The sequence below is a fragment of the Lissotriton vulgaris genome, unplaced genomic scaffold, assembly GCF_964263255.1.
Source record: "Lissotriton vulgaris unplaced genomic scaffold, aLisVul1.2 SCAFFOLD_1461, whole genome shotgun sequence".
Taxonomy (NCBI): Eukaryota; Metazoa; Chordata; class Amphibia; order Caudata; family Salamandridae; genus Lissotriton; species Lissotriton vulgaris.
The window spans coordinates 177,122-201,275 of NW_028255424.1; the positions used below are offsets into that span (position 1 = coordinate 177,122).

Genomic DNA, 24,154 nt, shown 5'->3' on the forward strand with positions numbered 1-24,154 from the left:
TGGTTTCCCGGGGGGATCCGGGCCCCCTACCATACGTTCGGGGGGACCGAGTGGTCGCCCCTTTCCAATTGCATTGCTTTTCCCTGCTCTATGAGGGCTGTTGACAGGAAAGCTAATGTGCACACACTGCACTGCTTTTTATTACACTGTGAGGGGTTTAAAATAAGAGGATATCTGTGCTGACTCCTCTGCCTTTGACTATTCTGTGGAGGGTGCTCAGAGCCCATCTGTGGTCTGCAAAAGGAATCACTTTTACAGCAGTCCGAGGGGCGTTTAAAAAAGAGAAAATCTGGGCGCGCTGCACCGCTCTTTACTCTTCAGTGGGAAAAAGCTGTCCATACTGCACTTCCTTCTACTACACTTAGGGGCACACAGCGCAGCTCAGCAAGTCACCTAGCTGCGCTGCGTGATAGGGAAAGGGCAGGAATGCGCTGTATCTATCTGAGTGAGTGGATTTGTGAGTGGCTCTTTGGATGAGTCATTGGTTGTGTGAGTATTGGTATGGGTCTGTCAAGGGGTATGTGAGGGGTTATGTGGGGTTGGGATTGGGTCTAATTAAGGGTCTATGGGGTAGGAGTGGGTGTGTGAGGGGTTCTGTGGATGTTGTCATTAGTGATGGCACTGACCATGTCATGAGTGATGCAATATGTGAGGTCATAAGCAGTGCATTGCAGAGGCATAAGTTCTAGTTAGCTCAGGTAACTATACCAGCTGAATTTCTATGTTTTGACCCAGTGAAATCTGAACCTAACTCTAATGTCCCTGTAACCTGTAGTTTTTTCAGTGAATATATATATGTATGCTCCACATGTATTCTGCCTTGCCTGTCACTCCTGAGAAAACAGCCACACCAGTAGTATTTTATCACTTGTATTTATTTGTTAAACGAAACTGGCGCGTTTCGATCTGACAAACTTTTTCACATAACCCGTTTTTCTCTATGTTCGTTGCATTTATACAACGTGCAAAAACCCGTTCAAGTAAACATAAACAAAATACTTCACATTCTGTCATTCCTCCTCAACTCTTTGTCAACAAAAAATGTATCAATGACGAACAAAAGCAGTTATTTAGTAAACTAAGTTTTACCAATAATATTGACTTTAGCCACCATATATTAGGTATAGTACAGTTTCTATGACAGTTGTTCAGCTATGTTTGGCTTATTTCTGAATTATATTTTTATTTTGATAAACAATTTCTTGTTAGAGTCTAGTGCACTAATTCAAAACTGACAAACAAATGCTGCTGTGCTTAAGGGTATAGTACCCAAATAAAAACGAAATCGTACTTCCACCTCAGTGAATAAAAAAATGTGTTGCCACATGAGGGTCGCCTTCTATAGTCTCCTTAACGCTACCAGCAGATGTGCATGGAAGCTTCCAAATATTTATAAGTGAGAAAAAGAACAATTTAGTATACCAACGTAACGTAAGTACAACCTAAGTACAGTCTTCTTTGTGTTGCATCTTGGAAAACCACTATAAGAGGAGAAAATAATATCGATGATGAATGTGATATGTCTTCAGAAAGAAATATATACATTTGTGACCATTAAAAATATCATCAAAAGAAAAGAAAAATGAGTTACACATAGGAGCTTCTAATTTACAAGTGTGTGTAAAGCTCTTCGCCCTGGTTCATACCATGTGGAGCGAGACTTCCTGCTTCTAATATGTACCTAGATTTCATTCTGCGTAATGCAGTAGCTCTGTTGCCACCCATAGGGTGTTTCACAACAGTATCAATGCCAAACAATCTGGCTTTGGTCCAGTCTCCATCATGGGGTTCCCTGAAGTGTTGGGCTGTAGCTCATGTCTGCATTTGTGATGCATACCAATGTTCGAGTATACGCTTTTGTATGGGAAAGGTAGTCAACCCTATATTTCATCTGTCACATGGGCAGATGATTACATACTACATAGTCTGTTTCACATGTGATTGGTTTAGTGATACAGTGTTTCTTCCTAATCCTGTCTAGGGTAATCTCATAGACGCTAGTGCTGAATTTGCACGCCTTGCAGTTACCGCATTTTCTGAAACCTCGACTCTGTTGCATCCAAGTTTGCCTGTTACTTGTGAGATGGCTGTGTACTAACATGTCTTTTATGGAAAGATTTCTCTTAAGTGATGTTGGGTGTATTTGCCTATCTTCGTTCTCAAGGTGGTATCATGTGTTAGTATTGCCCATCTACTCTTTATTTAAGATCTTGCATAAGTTGTTTGTTTGACATGTAAACTTGGTGATAAATCGTATCAGTTCTTTGTCAGGTTCCCTTGATATGTCTGGTTTTCCTTGTAAAAGTTAATCTCTCGATTTTTCATCAGCCCTTATGCTAGATTGTCGATACCAAGGATGTTGTTAATATTAGTGGGATCTAGAGAGTCATTGGAATTACTAGATATGATTGTGGTCTCTTCCATTCTTTCTAAACTGTGTAGTGTTTGTAATATCTCAAGGTCTCTTATTGTAAGGGCAGTCTGGAGAGAAGTGGTTGTTGTTGTCACATCAATTGTTTTCCTGTTTGGACGGAATTCATGTATTTTGTACAATTTCAACTTCCTAACAAACTTAAATAAATCGATCCTTAATTGTGCATAATTTACTTGTGATGTAGGACAAAAGGATAATCCAATTTTAAAAGTCCAAATGTCCTCATGTGAGGCTTGTGTTTTAGAGAGGTTTATTACCGTTACTTCCTTCGATTGTACTGCCATTACTTGTTCTTTCCTTGCTGGCCCCGTATTCCCATGCCGCTGTTTGTTTGTTTTCCTTCGTAGCCTGCTTCTCTGGCTTTCACTTTTGTGCCCCTTCCTCTGCCTCTTTGTTTTGATTGAAATGAGTGTTCGTTTTCTTTTTGGAGCATCCGAAGTTCCTCGGAAAAAATAAATCTTTGGTGCCATCTTGTTTCTCAGGTCTTCCAACGATCCGAGATCAGAGCTCTGGTCCGTGCCTGATTCTGATACTTTTGCAGCGTGAATCTTTGCCATTGTGGGGATTATAATGTTTCTCAAGCCTCTCGTTATTCTGTTTACATCCAGGTAATTTTGAAGTGATGTGGCTTCCCACCATTGACTGATTTCCCTTTTCCTAATTTTTTCCAGTGTAATTTCTCGTTATTTCAAAGTGCCGGTTGGGCCATCGGCATCACTTACATCGGCGCGCCGTCTCGTTTCACAGCTGACTTCGATTGAAAGATTCTATGAGCCGGTGCTTCGTGTTTCTTTAACGCAGTATACGCCATGTGTATTGCATATACTGCGTGGCATAGGTGTAAATACCTAACGCACCTTAGTCACTGCAGGTTAGATCCCTTCTATGTGTCGCCGGACCCCCCGTGTGCGAGACAATGCGCGCAATGTATTTATATATAAAACACTAGCTGTCACCAGTAGGTAGTTATAGTTAGGACCTAGTTTCCGTAGATTCTTTTTTTTTTTGCCAATGACTTTGGCTCCATTTGACGAGTCTACAAAAGTTTTAAAGCTAGTTTACTATTCAATTCAGCTGCTGTCTGGAAAGCTTTGGGGGTCATTCGTCAGTAGAGGCCAAGAAAAAGGGTGGTCCCAAAATGCCTTTTTCCCATGCAATTTCCCATAGGGTTTTAGGCATGAAAACAGCCCGGACCGCTGAACAATATTACACCAAATTTGACAGCAAGCTAGAGCTTGTTCCAGAAAGTTCTCATTTTGTAATTTGTTGCAAATCCATTGATTAGTCTTTAAATAATTAAAAAGAAAAAGATTTAGCAGCATGACCATCTCGCGGAAGCACCTTGCAGCTCTCTCCTCCATGGTCAACGGACAGCCCCGCTTCAGCCCCCAGGTAATTGTTGCACTTTGCATCCGGGTCTGCACGTGCTTATGGCAGAGCACGGATAGGGCACTGGGGCTGGCACTCTCAATAACCATGTGCTTATTGGGAAGTACTTGTTATGGTGCATGTGAACAGAGGTGAAAGGGGCTTACTGCTGTTAGGGCTTGCAGTGACCTCTCTGCTCTGTTAGATCCGCTGTCCGAGTGCAAAGTAAATCCCTGCGTGGACAGGGCCAGCGAACTGACAGGAGCGCAGTGTACGCTTTATAGCAACCGAACTGACAATGTGGGCCACACAGCCGTGTATGCACAACCCACAAACACAGACGTTATCATCCCACATCTAATCTTTGTGCTGAGACACACAGGAACAAAATGAAGTACTGAGCAGTACATGTTTCCTAGGCATCTAGGATCTGGGTAGTCACACACGGTTGGCTGTGACACTTCTGCTATAACCAGCAGTAGCTACTTAATCATGCATGCATTACTAAACCGTGTGTTCTCTCAATATTTGTTTTATTGTTTGTTATAAAAGTCAAGCTCATTTCATTTACTGTACCCTTGTGCACACTGCAGTACCTTGCATGCTCACTGTACTTTGCTGTAGTACACACTGCTGAGCAATACATGGTTCCTTGAGTGCAATTTAGTGCCGTGGCGAGCCATGCATCCCTAAACACCACTATTGTACCCCCTCTACTGAGCATTGCATGCTTCCAGTCAGACGCTCACAGCTGACCTTGCATACTTCTACGCACTGTAATGGAGCAATCACTGCTGAGCCAAACATGCTTCGTATATTGGGTAGTTGTGCACACTGCTGAACCACGCATGCGTTAATCTTCATTTCAGTTGTGCCCACACTGATGAGCCACAAATAATTTCTATATGGCACAATTGTGCACACCCTCTGCTGCGCCTTTCTTAACCAGGTATTCTTATGATACTGTGCAGTTGTGCACATTGCTGAGCTGTGTCCTCAATGCATCCTATAGCCAAACGTGCAGCAATCTCTCTTGCCTTGCAAGCTTCGTTTAAGGTGCAGTTGTGCATAGTGCTAGGTCTTAAATGCTTAGTGTGAAAATATTTTTTGTATACTGCTGAGCCATGCTTTCTTTTTACACAGTACAATTGTACACACACTTTAGTACCATACATGCTTTATATAGTGTGCTGTGCTGCGGAGTATAAACAGTTACGCCTTGCATGCTTCCTGTATGGTGCAGTTCTGCACACTGTTAACTCCTACTTGGTTTGCTGTACAGTGCAGTTGTGCACTACAATACCGTACAATTGTGCACACTGTTGCGCCATCCTGCTTTCAACCCGTGTGCTAGTCACACACACACACACCACACCCCCACATACATCTTGTATGGATCCAGTACAGCGCAGTTGTGCACAAGACTGTTGAGCTATGCTTGCTATGTTTGTATCCTCTACAGCGCAGTTGTGTGCACACAGACGAGCCGTGCATGTCCTTTGCCCAGCATAAGTGTGTGCATGCACGGACAGAAATCGCCTCTCATTCTTCCTACATAGAGTATATTTGTGATGCTAGTGTCCTCCTGCCTGCATGCGACGCAACAGTGTGATAGTGGACACTGCTGAGCCATGCATCCTTCAAATATATTTGTGCTCTGATTGCTGAATCATGCATGCCTCTGAAGGATTTTTGCAGACTGGCTGCTGAGCCATGCATTCTTCAGATTTATTTGTGCTCTGATTGCAGTCATGCATGCCCCTTTAGGGTTTTTGCAGACATACTGCTGACCCATGCATTCTTCAGATCTATTTGTGCTCTGATTGCTGAGTCATGCATGCCTCTTAAGGGTTTTTGCAGACATTCCGCTGAGCCATGCATTCTTCAGATATATTTGTGCTCTGATTGCTGAGTCATGAATGCCTCTTTAGGGTTGTTGCAGACAGACTGCTGAGCCATGCATTCTTCAGTCCCTGCAAGATACTGTATCCCGCAAGCATTATCCAGTGCTTTCACACAACGGGTGCAATCCGGGCCAAGGGTGGCGGCTGCGCGTGTACGGATTTGACAAAGACATTCATCCACTCACAACGGTGCTACAATCGCCTCTTAGCTTGGATGGTGCTTGCATTGCTTTTGTTGCCGTTTATCCAAGAGTGCTGCTCACAGCGGGGCATGAGACTGAGCATGGTTTGTTGTGGGCTCCAATCGCCTCTTAGCTTGGATGGTGCTTGCATTGCTTTTGTTGCCGTTTATCCAAGAGTGCTGCTCACAACGGGGCATGAGACTGAGCATGGTTTGTTGTGGGCTCCAATCGCCTCTTAGCTTGGATGGTGCTTGCATTGCTTTTGTTGCCGTTTATCCAAGAGTGCTGCTCACAACGGGGCTTGAGACTGAGCAGGGTTTGTTGTGGGCTCCTGGAAGCCTTCAGTGGTTTCCAGGAGGAGAGAACAACTTAGCGCTTTGATTCTTCCTTCGAGACCTAGTGTACGCAATAATAATTATACATTAACAATAATAACAACTACTGAAATGATTTTAATTACTGCAACAACAACACAAATAGAGCTCAGTTTACATATCCTCCCATTCTGAACACACAATGCTTTTTAAGTTCTTTATTGCAGCTAATAAGACTGGCATTTTTGTCACTGCCCCCATTTCTGGTCCCATTGTCTTTTCTTCTTGCCCTTCTATTGAAGGGCAGGAAGAAAAGCTAATGGGGCCAGAAAACAAGCTGTTGTTTATGCCTGCAGTTCTCCTGGTGTTCCTTGTTTACCCCCTTCACATTTTCCTGTTCGTCTTGACGTCTCTCTAACGTTATAGGAAATGAAAAGGATTGATAGAGCGCAAACAAATGCCCAAAGGTGTCAAGGCACTGACAGCAATTATCCCTAAAGAAGGAAAAGAAGACGGAAATAGAAATTCCATGGTCTCAAGCCCCGAAAGCATCCATGACAGAATAAAAAGTCAGGTTTTTAACCTCTTTAGCACGCCGTAGAATCAGCCGCGGTGCGGATGTTTCCGTGCGCGGGCGGGGCTGTGTCGGCCAACGGACGTGTGCAGCACTACGGAGGTAGTGCTCGCGACGGCCGTTGGCCGACTCACGCAACAAACGGGTTAAGGCCTTACGAAATGGGGTGTGAGCCTGAAGACTGGAGATGGAATGGAGAAGGGAGTTCCATAGCTTGAATAAGGCCACTGAAAAGGCTCTGGACTCCCCAACAAGAAGGAAGCAGGGGTATAAATGTAACAATTTTGTAAAGCAATTAAAAACACTTTTAGAAAAGTTAAAAAAGAAGCCGTGCAGCTACTACAGTACTGTCCGTTAATAGAAAAGGTCCTTCGCGATCAGTAGTGACTTTAGTTATCAGAAGAAAATGGTCTTAGAATGCAAAAACAAATCACAATAATTCAAGCTTAGTTATTGGCTTCTGGGTTTAAGGCCATGTTGACTATTTTCATAAAGCGCACTAGCCTGCAGGCTAGTTAAATGTCTTCTCCCTTGAAGCTCATCAGCAGAGCTTGTCTGCAAGTGCGCACACGTCTTTGATTCCAGAGCTGTGTTAGTAGGTTTTTTCGGGCGCTATCTAGAGCTTTACAGCTACACAGCAGGTGCAGGACGTCCTCCTTTGCGTTATCACAGAGCCTACACTTAGAATTACAGTCCAATCGCATCCAAGGGGGGAGATGTACTTTGGATGGTATTACCCCCATCCTCAGCCGTAAAAAGTCTTCCTTCGCCTTCCTTGGAAAGCCGGTGCTGAGATATGGCTGTGGTGAGGCGCTGGTGTAGCCTTGAATCACAAACCACCCATGGGACCTCTTGGTTAGTGCTGCTTTGTCCTCTTCCAACGAGATTGTTTTCACAGATTTGTTGACAAGGCGCTTGAAGCAATTGTGTGTACAACTCGAGACCCAAAGATCTTTTAGCACAAGGGAGTTAATGGCTGCTTGGAGGTACACCATTGCGGGGGAGTCCTTGTTTGTTTCCATCTCTTTCCAGAGATGAGCATTCAGGGAGTCTGTTACAGCGTTCTTTACTTTGTACCAGCATTTTACGTATGCGCCTTTACGTGCAATTTGCTGCTTCTGTAGGCCAAACTCGAGCCTTAGCTGTGCTGGGGAGGTGTATGGAGGGAGCGTGAATAGTATTCGCAATGTTTTGCTAACCACGTTGTCTAAGATGATCTCATCCTTCCCTCTCATACATTCACTACCATATGTTATTGACGGCAGCAATTTCGCACGAAATAAGTCTAGCAAGGGGGTTAAGTTTGGGCCCGTTATTTTGTTTTTAATGCTTTTTAATGCAATGGCCAGTGAAATCCCTCTGTTCCTTATTGCTGTTTCTTGTCGCTTGAAGGAGCCGTTTGAATCAAAAATTATGCCCAAATACTTGTATTCTTGAACTATTTCCATTTTGTTGTCCTGAAGAGACCATTGGAATACTTGCTTTTTTGATTTAGTGCCATCACCTTGGATTTTTCCGTGTTTACGCATAACCCGTTCTTTCCGGAAAATTTACTTGTGGTGTTGATGAGGTGTTACAGGCCTACTGGTGTTTGACTGATTAGTATCAAGTCGTCTGCGTATAGCAGGTTGGACAGCGTAAAACCCCTAGCTTTGGGGCATGGTGGTTGCAGTTATCCAGATCTTTGGAGAGGTCGGACATAAAAAGGTTGAACAGGGTCGGTGCGAGAACGCACCCCTGTTTCAACCCTTTAGTAGTTGGTATTTCTTTGGACAGACGGTTGCCGGCCCCCAGTTTTACTTGGATCCAGGTATCTGTATGTAGTAACATCAGTAGTTTCAGCAATTTGTGAGTTTTGCCCATAGTTTTCCTCTGTCAGCGCTGTCAAATGCAGCTGAAAAATCAATGTAACACTCATATAGTGGCTTTTTCTGTTTGATAGTGGCATCTGTCAGCAGGGAAAGGGCTAAGATGTTTGTCGTGGTCCCCAGATTTTTTTGAAAGCCGGTCTGATTGATGGGGATCAATTTTTTGCATGACGCCCATGCTGTTAGTTCTTCCAAGAGAAGCCCCGAGCTATGAGCCTATAATTCTTTAGCTCGTTCTTGTTGCCCTTTTTGTAGATTGGGGCAATTATTGAACCCCTCCAGGAGGATGGGAGTTGTTCGGTCCTCCAGGTTTCAACAAAAAGGGGAGCAATTGTTCGGCCCAGTAAGTTGGGTCTTGCTTATAGAGGATGGGAGGAATTCCATTTGGACCTGGAGCTCCCTCCTTCCGACCTTTCGCGATTCGACCCTTTAACTGGGCGGTTGAGCCTGGGAAGTTGGACTCTTCGACTAGAGGCTTTGGAGCCATCAGGTTTGCTTGGAAAAATTTAGGGCTTTGTTGGTTTTTGCATTGGCCTTCGTCATTGAAGTGTTTGAACAGAAAATCTGCCCACTTGTCCTCAGTGATGTAGGAGTTCACGTCGTGGGCGTTCGGATTCTCTATTTTGTTGACAGTTTTCCAGAATCTTGCGCTGCTGTTTTTTGAATCATACAGCAGTTTGGCCCAAGTTTTTTCAGTGGACTCCTGCTTGATTCGCCACAGGATTTTGTTCTTTTGACACTTTAATGATCTCAGGTTGGTCAATAGGTTGGTATCACTCCTAGCTTTCCGCAGCTCGCGGAGTGTTCTGTTTATGGCCGTTTTTAGGTTTCGCCTGGGCCGGAGCACTAACTCCGCCCAGGAGAAATCTTATGTTCATACAGTGTGGGGCTTAGTCCCGCCTCTGCTTCCATTGGCTAGCTCCATAAATGGAGGCTAGCCATTGGAAGCCGGATCTGTCCATCAAGGCCGGACCAGATTCGGGGGCGTTCCCGTGATTTTTTCCCTCTCCACCCTTTTTGCATCGTCATCGGGCGGTGGGCGGAGTTTCATTTTTTTTTTTAGGTGTTTGTTTTCGTCATTCCATGCCGACCACGGCTCCCGGAAGAAGTCCAGGTGAGTGCCCGTTCCCGCCCCCCCTCCCGCTGACCGTGTGCTGTTCCCGCCTCCTATCCGTGTCCGCCCCCCCTCCCGCTGTCCGTCCCCCCTCCCGCTGTCCGTGTGCCCGTAGGTGCTTGTTTTTATTTCATTTCGCCAATGCTTGTTTCCAGAGCTGCCCACACTGAAGCCCGGCCCTGCCCTTCCCACACGTTTCCCTTTAAGTACTCGCTGTTCCCGCCCCCCCTTACCGTGTCCTCCCCCCCTCCTGCTGTCCGTGTCCACCCCCCAACCGCTGTCCGTCCCCCCTCCCGCTGTCCGTGTGCCCGTAGGTGCTTGTTTTTATTTTATTTCGCCACCGCCAATGCTTGTTTCCAGAGCTGCCCACGCTGAAGCCCGGCCCTGCCCTTCCCACACGTTTCCCTTTAAGTACTCGTTTTGTTTTTCGTTTTAGCTGAACTGACGACTGGCGCTTACCACAATCTGATTACAGGGCCTGGCATTGGGGTCTATTTCCAGCTGGACTGCAATGATCCTGTTTTCAATCCCCGAAGTGTTTTTATTGAGAAGTTCTTTTGCATTATTTATTGTTTGTATCGAGGTGAATATCATTAAGCCACCTTTCTCCTTGCTGGGAGGTGAAATGTTTTATAGCCTTGAAGATGAAATGGTTCTGCTAACCAGGTTTCCTGTAACAAAATTAGATCATACTGCTGGAAGTATGACAGTAGATCTTTATTTGGCGTTTTTGATCCTTATCCATTTAGGTTCCAGGAACACAGTTTTAATAACGGCTTTGTGTTTGGGATACTACTGTTTCTCTTGTCAAATTGTCATTGACCGGACGGTCTGATGTTGATTGTTTTTGCAATCCAGTCCCATTCTTGATACAGGATCCTGTTTTTTTCCGGAGGGGGTGCTCCGGTCTTTTGTTCAGCTGAGCTTCCGCGTGCTCCTCTCAATATAGATTTTTTAAGTATGTCTGGCTGGCGTTTGCTCGTGGTTGAATTAACCTTTTCTTGGAGATTGCGGAGTAGTGGAACCGGATATCCTGGCTTGCCTTTTGGTATTTGGGAACAATTACAAGATTTTGACTTGAGGATTGAAGCTGTCTGGAGGGAATATATCATTGAAACATGTCTTTAATATCTCCATGCCCCATGTTATGCAGTGCCTTGTGAACGATGCATAAAGTTTGAAAGTAATAGGTTTGTCACAGGTAGCCAATTGAGCTTCGGAATCTCTGTCAAAACTGATTGAGATTTAGGAATACCACAAATCAATCTTGCCACCGCATTTTGGACCAGCAGCTGTTTGGCTATTACAGTCTTGCTGATAGCCAGGTAGAGCGCATTGCAGTAGTCTAACCGGGATGAGATCAGTGCCCCGGCCACTTGCTTATGTGCCGGGAGGGAAATGTAAGGATCTCTCCTTCTACAGGTGCCCTTTCTCTTCCTTCCCTCGCACTTCTTCTTCCTGGTTTTTTCCTCTCTTTTAGTCGGGTATGGTGAGATGTCTGTCATATTTCAACAGGAATTTTTATTGACACACACTTTTCCCTTTCTGTTTTGAAAGTCTTTAACAATGTTGGTTGTATTACAAAATAACGGGTTTTCTCTCACTCCGCATGTGTCCTTTCCATTGCCCCGTTAGGCCCTCTCATGCACATTATAACTCAGCTCCATTCCTGGAAAATCTACAGCTCACCCCCTCCAATCTTACTGACCAAGCAACACTTCTGCCTGCCAGTGTCTCATTATTACCTATTTACTTCAGTGTCAATGAGGTGTGTGCTGGTTTACATGTGAGTGTCTTTTAGCCTGTGTGTTTGTGTGCATCTATTTGAATATCTGTTTGTGGGTGTTGGTTTGTTTCTATTTGTATTTATGTGTTTGTGTGCACCATTGTGGGTAGTTAGTGTCTGTATGTTCATGTTTGGTGTGTGTTTGTGGGTCTGTGCATCTCTTTTTATGTGTATTTCTTTGTGGGAGCACTCTTTTCTGTCTTTATCAAGCAATCAATCAGGACACTTGTAAAGCGCACTACATACCTGTGAGGGTCTCAAGGCGCTGGGGGGGGGGGGACGCTGCTGTGGTACTGCAATTCCGGGCCCTGCCTTTCCACCAGTATCGGGGTCCACACACTCGTATCACAAAATATCGTCGTACCATGACGAATTTGGTATCGACGGACCGGTAATGATTAGGACATTATCCCTATGCATTTGCGTCACGATCGAGTGATGCTGACACCCTTAAATCGTGGTTTCCGTCTCGAACCCTCAGACTCCATTTTGCGAACGGCATCCATCTTATGACTTGCCCTCATATAGTCAATTAATTAAGGCCGAGTTTGATCTGAAAGGACACGTCCACCGTAGCTGACTTCCCCATGACCTGGCCGAGCTGACTCCACTGCCTCCAGCCAAACCTGTTTGGGCAGCTCCTCGCCCAGTGGCCGAGTAAGATATCATCAAAGCTCAACATGCCATAAACCATTCACTACATACAGACCATGTTTTCATACACATACACCTGTCCACGATTCTTGTTTATGACCAGTTTTACGATGGGAGGGTGCCCGACCTTATTGGTGTTTCATCGATATCTGATGGGAATTCTGGGTCTGGCGGGGTAATCCATCACGATCCGGACATCTAAAATATGTGCTGACCAGCATGACTTTGCTCATTGTATTGTTGTGGAAATATGTGTATAACCATATCATAAACTCAAGAATTCTTGCCCGCAGCTGTTATTTATATATATAAGGAGAAGGCTGGTTCTGTAAAAACGAACAGTCTCCTGAGAACTTACAGCCCGTGTCGTTGTAATTCTAGGACACATGTTACTTGGTTGCAACCAATAAACCTCGATCTCTGACTTCACCTAGAAGACTCTGTGTTTCTGTAGTGCAGAACAGGGAGAACCTAGAGGTCTTCGGGTGTGGTCCCCTGGCACCACCGGGTCTCTAAAAACCCGGCACCTCAGTTGGCGCCCAACTCGAGGCGATATCAAGCGGTGACGGTCCAAGCCAGATGTTCGTGAGGAGCTTCGTGTGAAAATTCCGGAGGAAGGCCAGCCACTTCAGCGACCCCTGCATGTCGACGTGGTTCCGAAGGTCTTTGCTGTGAGGTTCCCCGCGTCCCGACGGCTACGAAGGACTGCTGCCCTGACTATCGCCCTGTTTTGGACCCAGTGATCCTTGGTAGAGCGAAACGATAGACGAGTCTTCTAGTGACGTCACCGATCTTCAATACTCAGTTAAGTATAAGTGGAGCGTCTCCCAGTCCTTAGTTTGGTTCTTAGTTTTGGTAACCCAGAGATACGGTTTGTATTGGTTCTTGCAAAGCACCAAATCCGAGGGATTCGTGTATTCACGACAATATCATAATTAGATAATCCCTTGAAGTTTGAAGCTAGACTAGTGAGCAAAGATGCCTGGTCTTAGCAGACTTGGAAACTTGTTTTGTCTTGGTTGTAGTAAGGACTCCCGGTTAGAGGATTCGTGTCCGGTTCCTCCGATTGGAACTCCAACATATGAGTTATATATAAAGCACGGAGTAGGTCCTATCATGTATAACGAAGTGTGGATAAAATACACCCGCAAGGATGGTGTTTTAAAATGGCCCCAATATGGTAGTTTTGACTCAGAAGTATTAGACAACCTCGAGGTCAAATTGTTCAAGAAGAAAGCCCGGCCGGCGATGTTTGACTCTTTTCGCTTATGGCACAAAGAAGCCAAACAGAAAGAAATAAAATTAGCAAAGAAAAATAAAAGAGGCATGTCAATGGTGCAAGCCGCCATTGCATACAGGGATAATGAGGAAGAGCAAGAAAGTGAACGAATGCTTAGGAGCAAGAAGCTAGCAGTAGATAAATGCTACCCGATGTTGCCACATGAAGGACAAGACTCAAAGGGAACATCCGAGAAAGATCCATTAATGTCCCATCTATTGAACTCACCACCCCCATATACATCGAGTATTGTAGGACCCCCGAAGCGTTTCGTTATACCGCACCCTGGCGCACGAAATGCAGCTCTCGCACAAGCACCAGCTCCTCTTCAGCTGGTTCCTACTTCTCCGGCGCAGCCTTCTCAAGGGCCGCCGCTTTTGCTACATACTCCATCTGCTTCTACAACTTTGCCTACTGCTCCAACTGTTCACTATGATACTACGTCTGCTACTGCCTCAACTTCCTCTGCTATTGCCTCGACTTCCTCTTTACATCAGCCTGTCTTTTCTGGCGCATCTGCCTCGCCCCAAGCTTCTCCTTCTGTCAGACAGAGAGTGGCAAATACTGTCACTGGTCTATTTTCACCCTTCTTTGGGTCGCCTAAAACGACCCCTAAAACGGGACGTAGACAGTTGCGTAGTCAACTACCCGATTACGAAGAAAGAGAAGTGCTAAATGAGTTAGCGCGCAAATGGGTTACTGACACTGCTAAATATGATGTCGAGTCCGTTATGGACGTTTTCCGTCAGTGGGATGCGCCCACTCAGAGATACGTCTTTGAAGAGATGTGTGTATATCTTTGTGAAGACTTGGAGACAAACGATCCCAAGCGCAAATTGAAGGAATTATTCCGCATGCGTTTTAAGTTCTATGAAGGTATGATTGTAGGTGCCGATGTTGAAAAAGCAATAGATATATTGTTATCCTATAGGAGTAAGGGAAATGTCTCTAGGTCATTGTATGAAGATGATGTGTCAGATAGGAAAAAGGCGCGACAGTACCCCATGAGAGAGGTTCCTCCAGTATGGAGGGAGGGTGATGCAACTGTAAATCCACCAATTCTGCCGCATTTCCAGCGTGTGTGGGTAAATGTCCCCTGGAAAAGATCTGAGGTTTTAGCACTCAAACAGACACTACCTGATCCACGTAAAAACCCAGCTGGATATTACTAGGAGTTATCACAGACTGCCAGCTCATGTATAATGAATTTAGCAGATGTAGACATGTTGTTTGGGAATGTTGTTCCGCATCCTTTATGGAGTAAAATTCGTCATGCAGATCATGATCAAGAACTAGGTGACTCATGGGCTAATATTACTGCTACTGATGCTAGACAAGTCGGTGGTTCTAAACCCGAGCCTTTAATAGCAGAACTTCCCGGTAGGATTATTGCGTACATGAAAACATTAATGCCTGAATTGCGCGTAAATTGGGACAAGCTGTCCGCATGCAAGCAGAAGAAAGATGAGAATGTGTCTGACTTTTTCACGAGATTTGAGGAGACTTTCACCGATCACAGTGGTCAGGATATGGCTACCGAGGGTGGCCAAAGACTGTTTGTAGACAAATTTGTACATAATCTGCTTCCTGAACTGTGTAATAAATTGAAAGATTCAGAGAGTGCTTGGGCTGTTTCCACGTCAGCGCAGATTTTAGCCACAGCCCAGTACTATGAAAATAGGCGCAAAGACGAGCTAGATAAAGCAGACAAAAAGACTAAGGAGTTAAAAACTAAAGCTCTTCTCCAGCAAGCCTATCCGCCTCGCACTGCTAGTCAGCCCAATTATCAGCAACCACAGCAGTATTCGAGAAACGCGCAAGGAAACGAGTTTTCCCATCAGCGTTCTCCGTATGGCCCGAATCAATGTGCCTATTGTAAAGAAGAGGGTCATTTCAAAAATAATTGTCCAGCACTTGCACGACGTTTAAACGGTGTTTCCGGCGCAAGAGGTAGAGGTGTTCAACAGGCTCCTAGAGGTAGGGGCCATGGAAATTTCTCCCAGAATACAACTTCTTTCCCGCCTCAAAATTCCATGAATCGCTTTGGCCAACAGAATAATGCGTCTTCCAGGACAGCTCAGTACTATGCTGATGACTATTACGCAGAAAACGAGAATGAGGGTAATAATTGCTAGGACAGCCATGGACAAAGAGAGGGAGTTGTTTCAGTTCCAGTAGATCAGAATGGACCTTATGTCGAGGTGATTACATCCGGAGTGTCGGAGCCATTTCTGCTGGATACTGGTGCTACAAAAAGTTCCATTATGCACTCAAAACTTCCTGGCGCACCTTTGTCTGGCGAAATGAATGTTTCAGTAGGTTTTTCTGGCGCCCCTGTTAGAAACCCGATCTCCAATCCCCTGCCCCTTTCTGTTGGCCCATGCGAATTAGAAGCACCCCTCATTCTTACAACAGGTTGTGGCGAAAACTTGTTAGGCTTGGATTTGTTAAAAAGACTATATGCAACATTGTACTGCTCCCCTTCGGGAGTACAGCTTACTGTAGGAAGAAAAGTTACTTCCCCAATGTATTTGGCAAAGGAGGATATTCCAACCGAATTGTCATCTCTTCCGGATGAACTTTGGGCGAATGGTTCTAATGATGTGGGTCGTTTGGAGATAGCACCGTATGTCATAACGTTGAAAGCTAATGTTAGGTTACCACGCATTCCCCAATATAGAATATCAAAGGAATGTGAAAAGGCTTTGTTAGCGATCATTTACGACCTGATCGAGAAAGATGTCATCGAAGAGACAACAGGCAACATTTGTAACAGTCCTGTTTTGCCTGTCTTAAAGCGTACCGATCCTTCACAGCCCCCTGTGTACCGATTTGTGATTGATCTCAGGGAAGTGAATAAGATCGTTGTACCACAGTTTCCAGTCGTCCCCGACATTACTGCCTTATTGACAATGGTTCCAGCTTCAGCCAATTGGTTTTCAGTGATTGACCTGAAGAACGCTTTCTTCAGCATCCCGATTGCCGAGGAGAGCAGAGATATCTTTGGCTTCAATTTAGGAGGACGAAGCTTCCGCTTTAAACGTGCTCCTCAGGGCTACTGTGAAAGTCCATCAATATTCAGTCAGGCCCTGAAAACACAACTAGACACGATTATTCTGCAGGATGGTGCAACTTTAATTCAGTATGTGGACGATCTGCTGATCGCTGCAGACACGAAGAGATTTGCAAGCAAGCCACATTGTCATTGTTGCGTCATTTATGCGACATGAAACACAAAGTTTCGCCCCCCAAACTGCAATTTTGCCGACAAGAAGTAACCTACTTAGGTCACATCTTATCGAAGGAGGGAAGGAGACTGACCCCAGAAAGAATACAGGCGATTGCAGAACTGAGTGTCCCAAGGACACAAAGAGAAGTGCGTGCCTTCTTGGGCATTACATCGTACTGTAGACAATGGATACCGAACTTCTCACTGTTGGCCAAACCTTTGCTGGCATTAATGCGTAAAGACACACCCAATCCTTTACCTTGGTCTGAAGATTGTCAGGCGAGTTTCCATGAGTTGCGTGAGGCATTATGTTCGGCTCCCGTGTTGGGCAACCCCGACTACAGCAAGCCTTTTACATTATATGTCCATGAGAAGGAAGGTTGCGCATTATCAGTCTTGACGCAACACTTTGGGGACAAACAACGCCCATGTGCATATTTCTCCGCGACTCTAGATCCTGTAGCTAAGGCATTACCAAGTTGCTTGAGGGCCACTGCTGCAGCAGCTGTCTGTATTCGACAGTCTGCTGGGTTAGTCATGAATAATACCCTGACCGTTATGGTCCCACATGCAGTAGATATTTTACTAAACAGAACGAAAACACAACATCTGACTAGTGCTCGACTATCCAGCTATGAATTGACACTGTTAGCGAGTCACATCCACATAAAGAGATGCAATACACTCAACCCTGCTACGTTATTACCCATTCCAGCAGAGATAGATGAGGTCGAAAAACATGATTGCTGCTTTAGGACAGAGGAAGAGACAAAAGGGAGAGTAGATTTGCAGGACACTCCCCTCCCTGAATGTAATGATAATTTATGGGTTGATGGTTCATGTTTCAAGTTGCCAAATGGTGATACGACTGCAGCATATGCCGTGACAACATTACACACGATTGTAGAGACAGCTCGCATCCCCCACAATTCCGCGCAAGCAGCAGAGTTAGTCGCACTCACAAGAGCGTGCCTGTTGGCGAAAGGAAAACGAGTGAATGTGTATACTGATAGTCAGTACGCCTTCGGCGTAGCCCACAGTTTTGGAAGATTGTGGCGTGAACGTGGGTTCCTGACGTCACATGGTGCGAAAATTCAACACGGCCAGCTAGTACACGACCTTCTCGAGTCACTGACCTTGCCCCTACAAGTTGCGATTGTGAAATGCAGTGCACATAGAAAGATTCAAGATGATGTTGGTCGAGGGAATGCATTTGCCGACGAGGTCGCGAAAGAGACTGCAAGAAACACAATGAGTCGGATGTATGTTGTAGGTCCTGCTAGATGGACCCCTGATGTGGGTATGTGTGAGGACACCATCGAAAGCGTGAAATCTATACAAGCTGATGCGACTGAGAAAGAGGTGAATGAATGGAGAGAAAGCAAGGGTAGATTAGATGCGAATGGATGTTGGGTCGAACTGTCAGAACATCAGCGATGGATGTTACCTAACGCTTATGTGCTCGCAGTGGTGACGATGGCCCATGGAGTGGCACACATCAGTGTGAAAGGAATATGTAAACTGTTGGCCCCAGTATGGCAGAATAGTGGTATCCCAAAATGTGCAGAGAATCTGGTCAGAAATTGTATGGTGTGTTTGAAGCACAATCCCGGTAGAGGGACCCCAACCCCAGCTGGTCATTTTGCACCTCCAACGTATCCGTTCGAGGTCTTGCAGCTCGATTTCATCCACATGGAGAGGTGCAATAACCTGAAATATGTGCTTGTTGTCGTTTGCGCCTTCTCCAGGTGGGTAGAAGCGTACCCCCTGAAGGACAACACTGCATTGTCCACTGCCAAAGCCCTTGTCAAAGAATTCTTCCCTAGATTTGGCATGCATAGGATTGTCTGGAGTGATAACGGAAGTGAATTCGTGGGACGAGTGATGAAGAGAGTGTGTGAGTGTCTAGGCATCCACGAGAAATTCCATGCTGCAAATCATCCCCAATCGGCAGGATTGGTAGAGTGCTATAATGGCACATTAAAATTGAAACTGGCCAAGATCCAAGCCAGCACAGGTCTCAAGTGGCCAGACGCCCTGCCTTTAGCACTCCTGTCTACCAGGATGATTGTCCATTCTAGACTGGGACTTAGCCCACACGAGATCGTGTTCGGGCACCCAGCAAATATATGGGGAGTACCGAGGCCCAGAAAGCTCAGTGAGATAGAGTACCCTGCACTGTTTGACTATTTGCACGAATTGACAACTAAGCTGCATGCTTTACATCAACAGGTCCACAGCTCCTCTCCACCGGCTTCTGACGATCCAGGCCATGCCATCGAACCTGGCTCGTGGATCCTAGTTCGGAACTTCAGACGAACAAAGAACGAGGAGCCTCGCTGGACCCGACCTTTCCAGGTCTTGCTGTCTACCCGCTCTGCAGTACGTGTCCACGGGAAAAAACACTGGGTGCACGGCGCCCATTGCAAAAGGGTCCCGCTGCCCCTTCCATATGACCGGTGGGTCCAGCAAGGAGTCGCTGACTCCGAAACAGAGTTCATACCTCGTTTTGTCCCCTTCAGCGATGCACGATTAAAAGGAACTGATACCGACAAAGAGAGCGATTGCATTTTGCAAGGATCTGTGCCACCGGCAATGCAGTTGGACACTACAGAACCTGAAACATTGTTCGAAAATCACACCGTGCCTGGGAAAGAACGATACAATCTGAGGTCAAGACCAAGGAACTGACATAATCGAATTAGTGTGATTTTCCCCCTTTTTCCCATGAACAATTTTTGATTTCACAGCTCTCTCGCCCAGGGAACTAGCTCATTTTTGATTTTCGAACCGCCATCCGGTTCTGCTGCTAAGGCCGCGGTTGAAGTCTGAGGAGTGCAGCCGGGGACGCCTAGGTCAACGGTTCTGGTCAGTCTGAGGGAATCACCCCGGACTGGACAGAGCGCACATCTTGGCAGAAGCAACCTCCCACCGCGGGCAGCAACCAGAGGATGCAGTTTCCGAGGGTAGAGAGACCTGCTAGACACATGAACTTTAACAAGAAAATATGCACTGTGATGGCAAAGAAGAAATTCTTGATAACATGTATTTTGATGATATGTAACATAACGATGTTCTTGATTGGTTATACTTTATTCACATTTCAAGTCACCTTTGTAAACAACACTCAGCCCACACCGTCTCTAACTGTTTCTTTACACTCCTTTCACCCTCTTCCTGAACACGAGTCTGCCAGGAGGCTAGAGTTTGTAAATAACTCCTTCATTCGGCTCCTACACCAGCACCAGTCTATAATGAACACATCGAATTGTTGGGTATGTGGACTCATGCCACACACAACAGATAAGGGCATTCCATACTTCATCCTGCCATTCAGTTATTATGGTTCTCTCTGGGCCTTCCAGACCATGTTCCTGTTCGCCCTAGAACCATACCCGCCCCATTCCACAGAGAGCGATTCCAGCAACAAGGCACTAGTGGTAGGAATAAGAAATATGAGTAGGGATGTTGACACGTATCAAACGTTGGAATATGACTAAATATGGGATCTCTTTGAATAAAAGCCAGAAAACAAAGAAATCATCCCCAGTCTGGATAGTGCCCCACCAAGGTCACCTATGTCTGCAAGGTATTGGCAGGGATCCCAAAGCACAGTTGGGAAAGAGCGTATGCACGGAAACGTATGTATTCGCCTCCCGAACTTCCCCTCCATTCTTGGCGGCTAAAGGCACCTATTTCGTCTGCCATGACAAAGCCTATACATGGTTGCCCCCTGACTTCTCGGGCACATGCTTCATCTCGTTTCTGCTGCCACCCACCTACACGGCCGGGGCAGATTACCATCGGACAAGGACAGTTAGGGGTGTTGTGAGTCAAGACGACACCGCGGGTCAAGAGTTTGGAGACTTCGCAAAGGGTTTTCTGCCATTTTGGGGGCCTATGGTGAACAGCAGGAACATTCGACAATTGACGAGGATAGTTGAGTCCGCCGTGACTGAAACGGCCGGTGCCCTTAGCAACTTAACAGCTGAGCTTCAGTCGGATCGACTTATGACACTTCAGAACAGGGTTGCCCTAGATGTCATACTTGCAGACCGTGGTGGTGTGTGTAGAGTGATCCAATCTAGTTGCTGCATTTTCATCCCCGATAATGCTCCGACAGTGTACCAGGCCATCTCCAAATTACACAAAATCTCTGATTCCCTTCACGTGGAGAAAGGGGATTGGTCCCTGCTAGGATGGCTGTGGGAACTGATCTCTGCCTGGGGATGAAAAACTCTGATCTTCATTGGGATGATCCTAGCCGTTCTGTTTATGTTCTGCCTGTTTGTACAGTGCGCTCCTGCAATATGTGGCCTCTGTGCTACATCATGTGTAAGGAAGCCTGTATCAAGGGACGAATTGAGCAACAGAATGATGCTGCAGCAGCATCTCCATGAATTCATCAATACAGATCTGGACTCAGATTAGTATGAGTTATTGCCTAATATGAGGGCAAAAGGAGGGTCTGTGGTACTGCAATTCCGGACCCTGCCTTTCCACCAGTATCGGGGTCAACACACTCGTATCACAAAATATCGTCGTACCATGACGAATTTGGTATCGACGGACCGGTAATGATTAGGACATTATCCCTATGCATTTGCGTCACGATCGAGTGATGCTGACACCCTTAAATCGTGGTTTCCGTCTCGAACCCTCAGACTCCATTTTGCGAACGGCATCCATCTTATGACTTGCCCTCATATAGTCAATGAATTAAGGCCGAGTTTGATCTGAAAGGACACGTCCACCGTAGCTGACTTCCCCATGACCTGGCCGAGCTGACTCCACTGCCTCCAGCCAAACCTGTTTGGGCAGCTCCTCGCCCAGTGGCCGAGTAAGATATCATCAAAGCTCAACATGCCATAAACCATTCACTACATACAGACCATGTTTTCATACACATACACCTGTCCACGATCCTTGTTTAGGACCAGTTTTACGATGGGAGGGTGCCCGACCTTATTGGTGTTTCATCGATATCTGATGGGAATTCTGGGTCTGGCGGGGTAATCCATCACGATCCGGACATCTAAAATATGTGCTGACCAGCATGACTTTGCTCATTGTATTGTTGTGGAAATATGTGTATAACCATATCATAAACTCAAGAATTCTTGCCCGCAGCTGTTATTTATGTATATAAGGAGAAGGCTGGTTCTGTAAAAACGAACAGTCTCCTGAGAACTTACAGCCTGTGTCGTTGTAATTCTAGGACACATGTTACTTGGTTGCAACCAATAAACCTCGATCTCTGACTTCACCTAGAAGACTGTGTTTCTGTAGTCCAGAACAGGGAGAACCTAGAGGTCTTCGGGTGTGGTCCCCTGGCACCACCGGGTCTCTAAAAACCCGGCACCTCACTGCTACTGATCAAAGAGCCAGGTCTTGAGTAGTCTTCTGAAGGCCAGTAGGTCTTGGGTCTGCCGTAGGTTGGTGGGGAGGATGTTCCAGGTCTTGGCGGCGAGGTGGGAGAAGGATCTGTCTCCGACTGTTGTTCTTCAAATGCGGAGGACAGCGGCGAGGGCGAGGTCGGCAGAGCGGCGCTTGCGGGTGGGGGTGTAGAAGCTGAGTCGTCTGTTGAGGTACGCTGGGCCGGTGTCGTGGAGGGCTATCAATGTGCTTAACCTCTTACTTAGAAGATAGAAACCCTCTTTTAATGAGGTATTCCCTATGCCTGCCCTATACATTAAATATATCACAATGGTGGCGGAATGCACACCTTTTTTCTCCAAGTGTCTGCGCCACATTTATTCTGTCCATTATATTCAAACCACTGTAGGCGTGCAAACTTGTATCGCGCTCCACCCATTTGCGCAAGGAAAATAGCAAAACACAAGGGGACCGCATCTGGTCCCCTACAAGATGCACAGCCAAGTCTGCCATAAATGAATCCAATAAATCAAGTTTTCAATTTTTTCTTCAGTTATTCCACTTGTTTTGCCATGTATTTCATCCAATTTTTTCATTTCAATTTATTTTACTCATTTTTCTTTGTTCTTCAAAAAGCACACAGGAGCATTAAATGTTTCCTTATGCCACAATATTTATTAAAACTCGCCCAATGCATTTCGGGGTGGACCCTTCATCAGGGGCATCTAAAATGTGAACAAACAATCATTTAATGCTTTTATTACAACTATCGAGTTCCAGCACATTAACATACCATTATTTATTCAAAAAAAGACACCACTAGATTGTGTCATATTATTTATGTAAGCCCTCACTGAAACAATCCCCATGCGTAACACCCCTTCTTTTCAAACCTACCCCTATTAAATTAAAACAACCCATCCTCTCTCCATGAGTGCTTTCTATCGCTATTTTACATAATATTAAGGCGTTAAGAGCCCTGTTCCTTGGGGAAGTTTACTTGCGAACCATAGCGACTCGAAGGGGGAGCAGCCATAAAGACAAGCCCCAGGGCAGTCCGGAGGTCAGCCACAGTGTACCCTCTTATACCCTCATTACAAGTAGCCTCTTTGGTTTCTATGGGAAATATGAAATCGAGAAATACAGAGAATCTATTTACTTTAATGCTGAAAACTGCCAACTTTTCTGTGTGTACATTTGGGAGAAATTAGGAATTACCAGGTGAATTGAGGCACTATATCACAAAACGTGTAATACTCAAATATATATATAAATTCACTGAAAAAACCATAGGTTTTAGACCATATATAGTTAGGAATTCGCATTTACAAAACTTTATTTTACTCACACAAAACCATTGAAATTCCATATATAGTTAGTTGCACTAACTATATATCGCGCACCCGCAATCCACTGCTGATGATGTCACATATTACATCATTCATGACATGGTCAGTGACATCACTGATGACATCACTGATGACTATGGTTTTTTCAGTGAATTTTCAAGGTTTTGTAAATGCTAATTCCTAACTATATATGGTCTATAACCTATGGTTTTTTCAGTGAATTTTCAAGGTTTTGTAAATGCTAATTCCTAACTATATATGGTCTATAGCCTATGGTTTTTTCAGTGAATATATATATATACATACATATATAAACATATATCATCTGTATATCTATATAAATACAAACATAAATGCATGCATACATATACTTATATGCATACAGATGCATGTTATTTACATGAAAGTTGAAAAAACACTAATAAAAGCAAAGCTAAAAAGCCACCTCATTACAAACAGAATGGCTTTAACTTAAACGAGGGCGAGATCTATTGCATTTTCAATGCTTGTTTACTTTGGTTCCATCAAGAAGGCATTCAGATGTGTCACACATTTGCCATAAATTCTGAATGTTAGCACTCTAGTTGCACATTAGATCACTGTAGTAAAGCTACTGCTCACCAGGGACGTCTGCTGCTGGTATTCAAAGTGCATGTTTCAGTCTGCATGTCAGAATTTTTTTAATGAAATAGAAGAGGATTTGAGAAGTCACTCAAAATGATC

At 45.2% G+C, this 24,154-nt stretch overlaps 1 protein-coding gene across 1 annotated transcript in view; it reads left to right on the forward strand.

Annotated features, from left to right (window-relative positions):
- Positions 1-24,154, forward strand: part of LOC147659136 (uncharacterized) — a 150,548-nt gene that overhangs the window by 64,516 nt on the left and 61,878 nt on the right. The gene's annotated exons all lie outside the window — the stretch shown is intronic.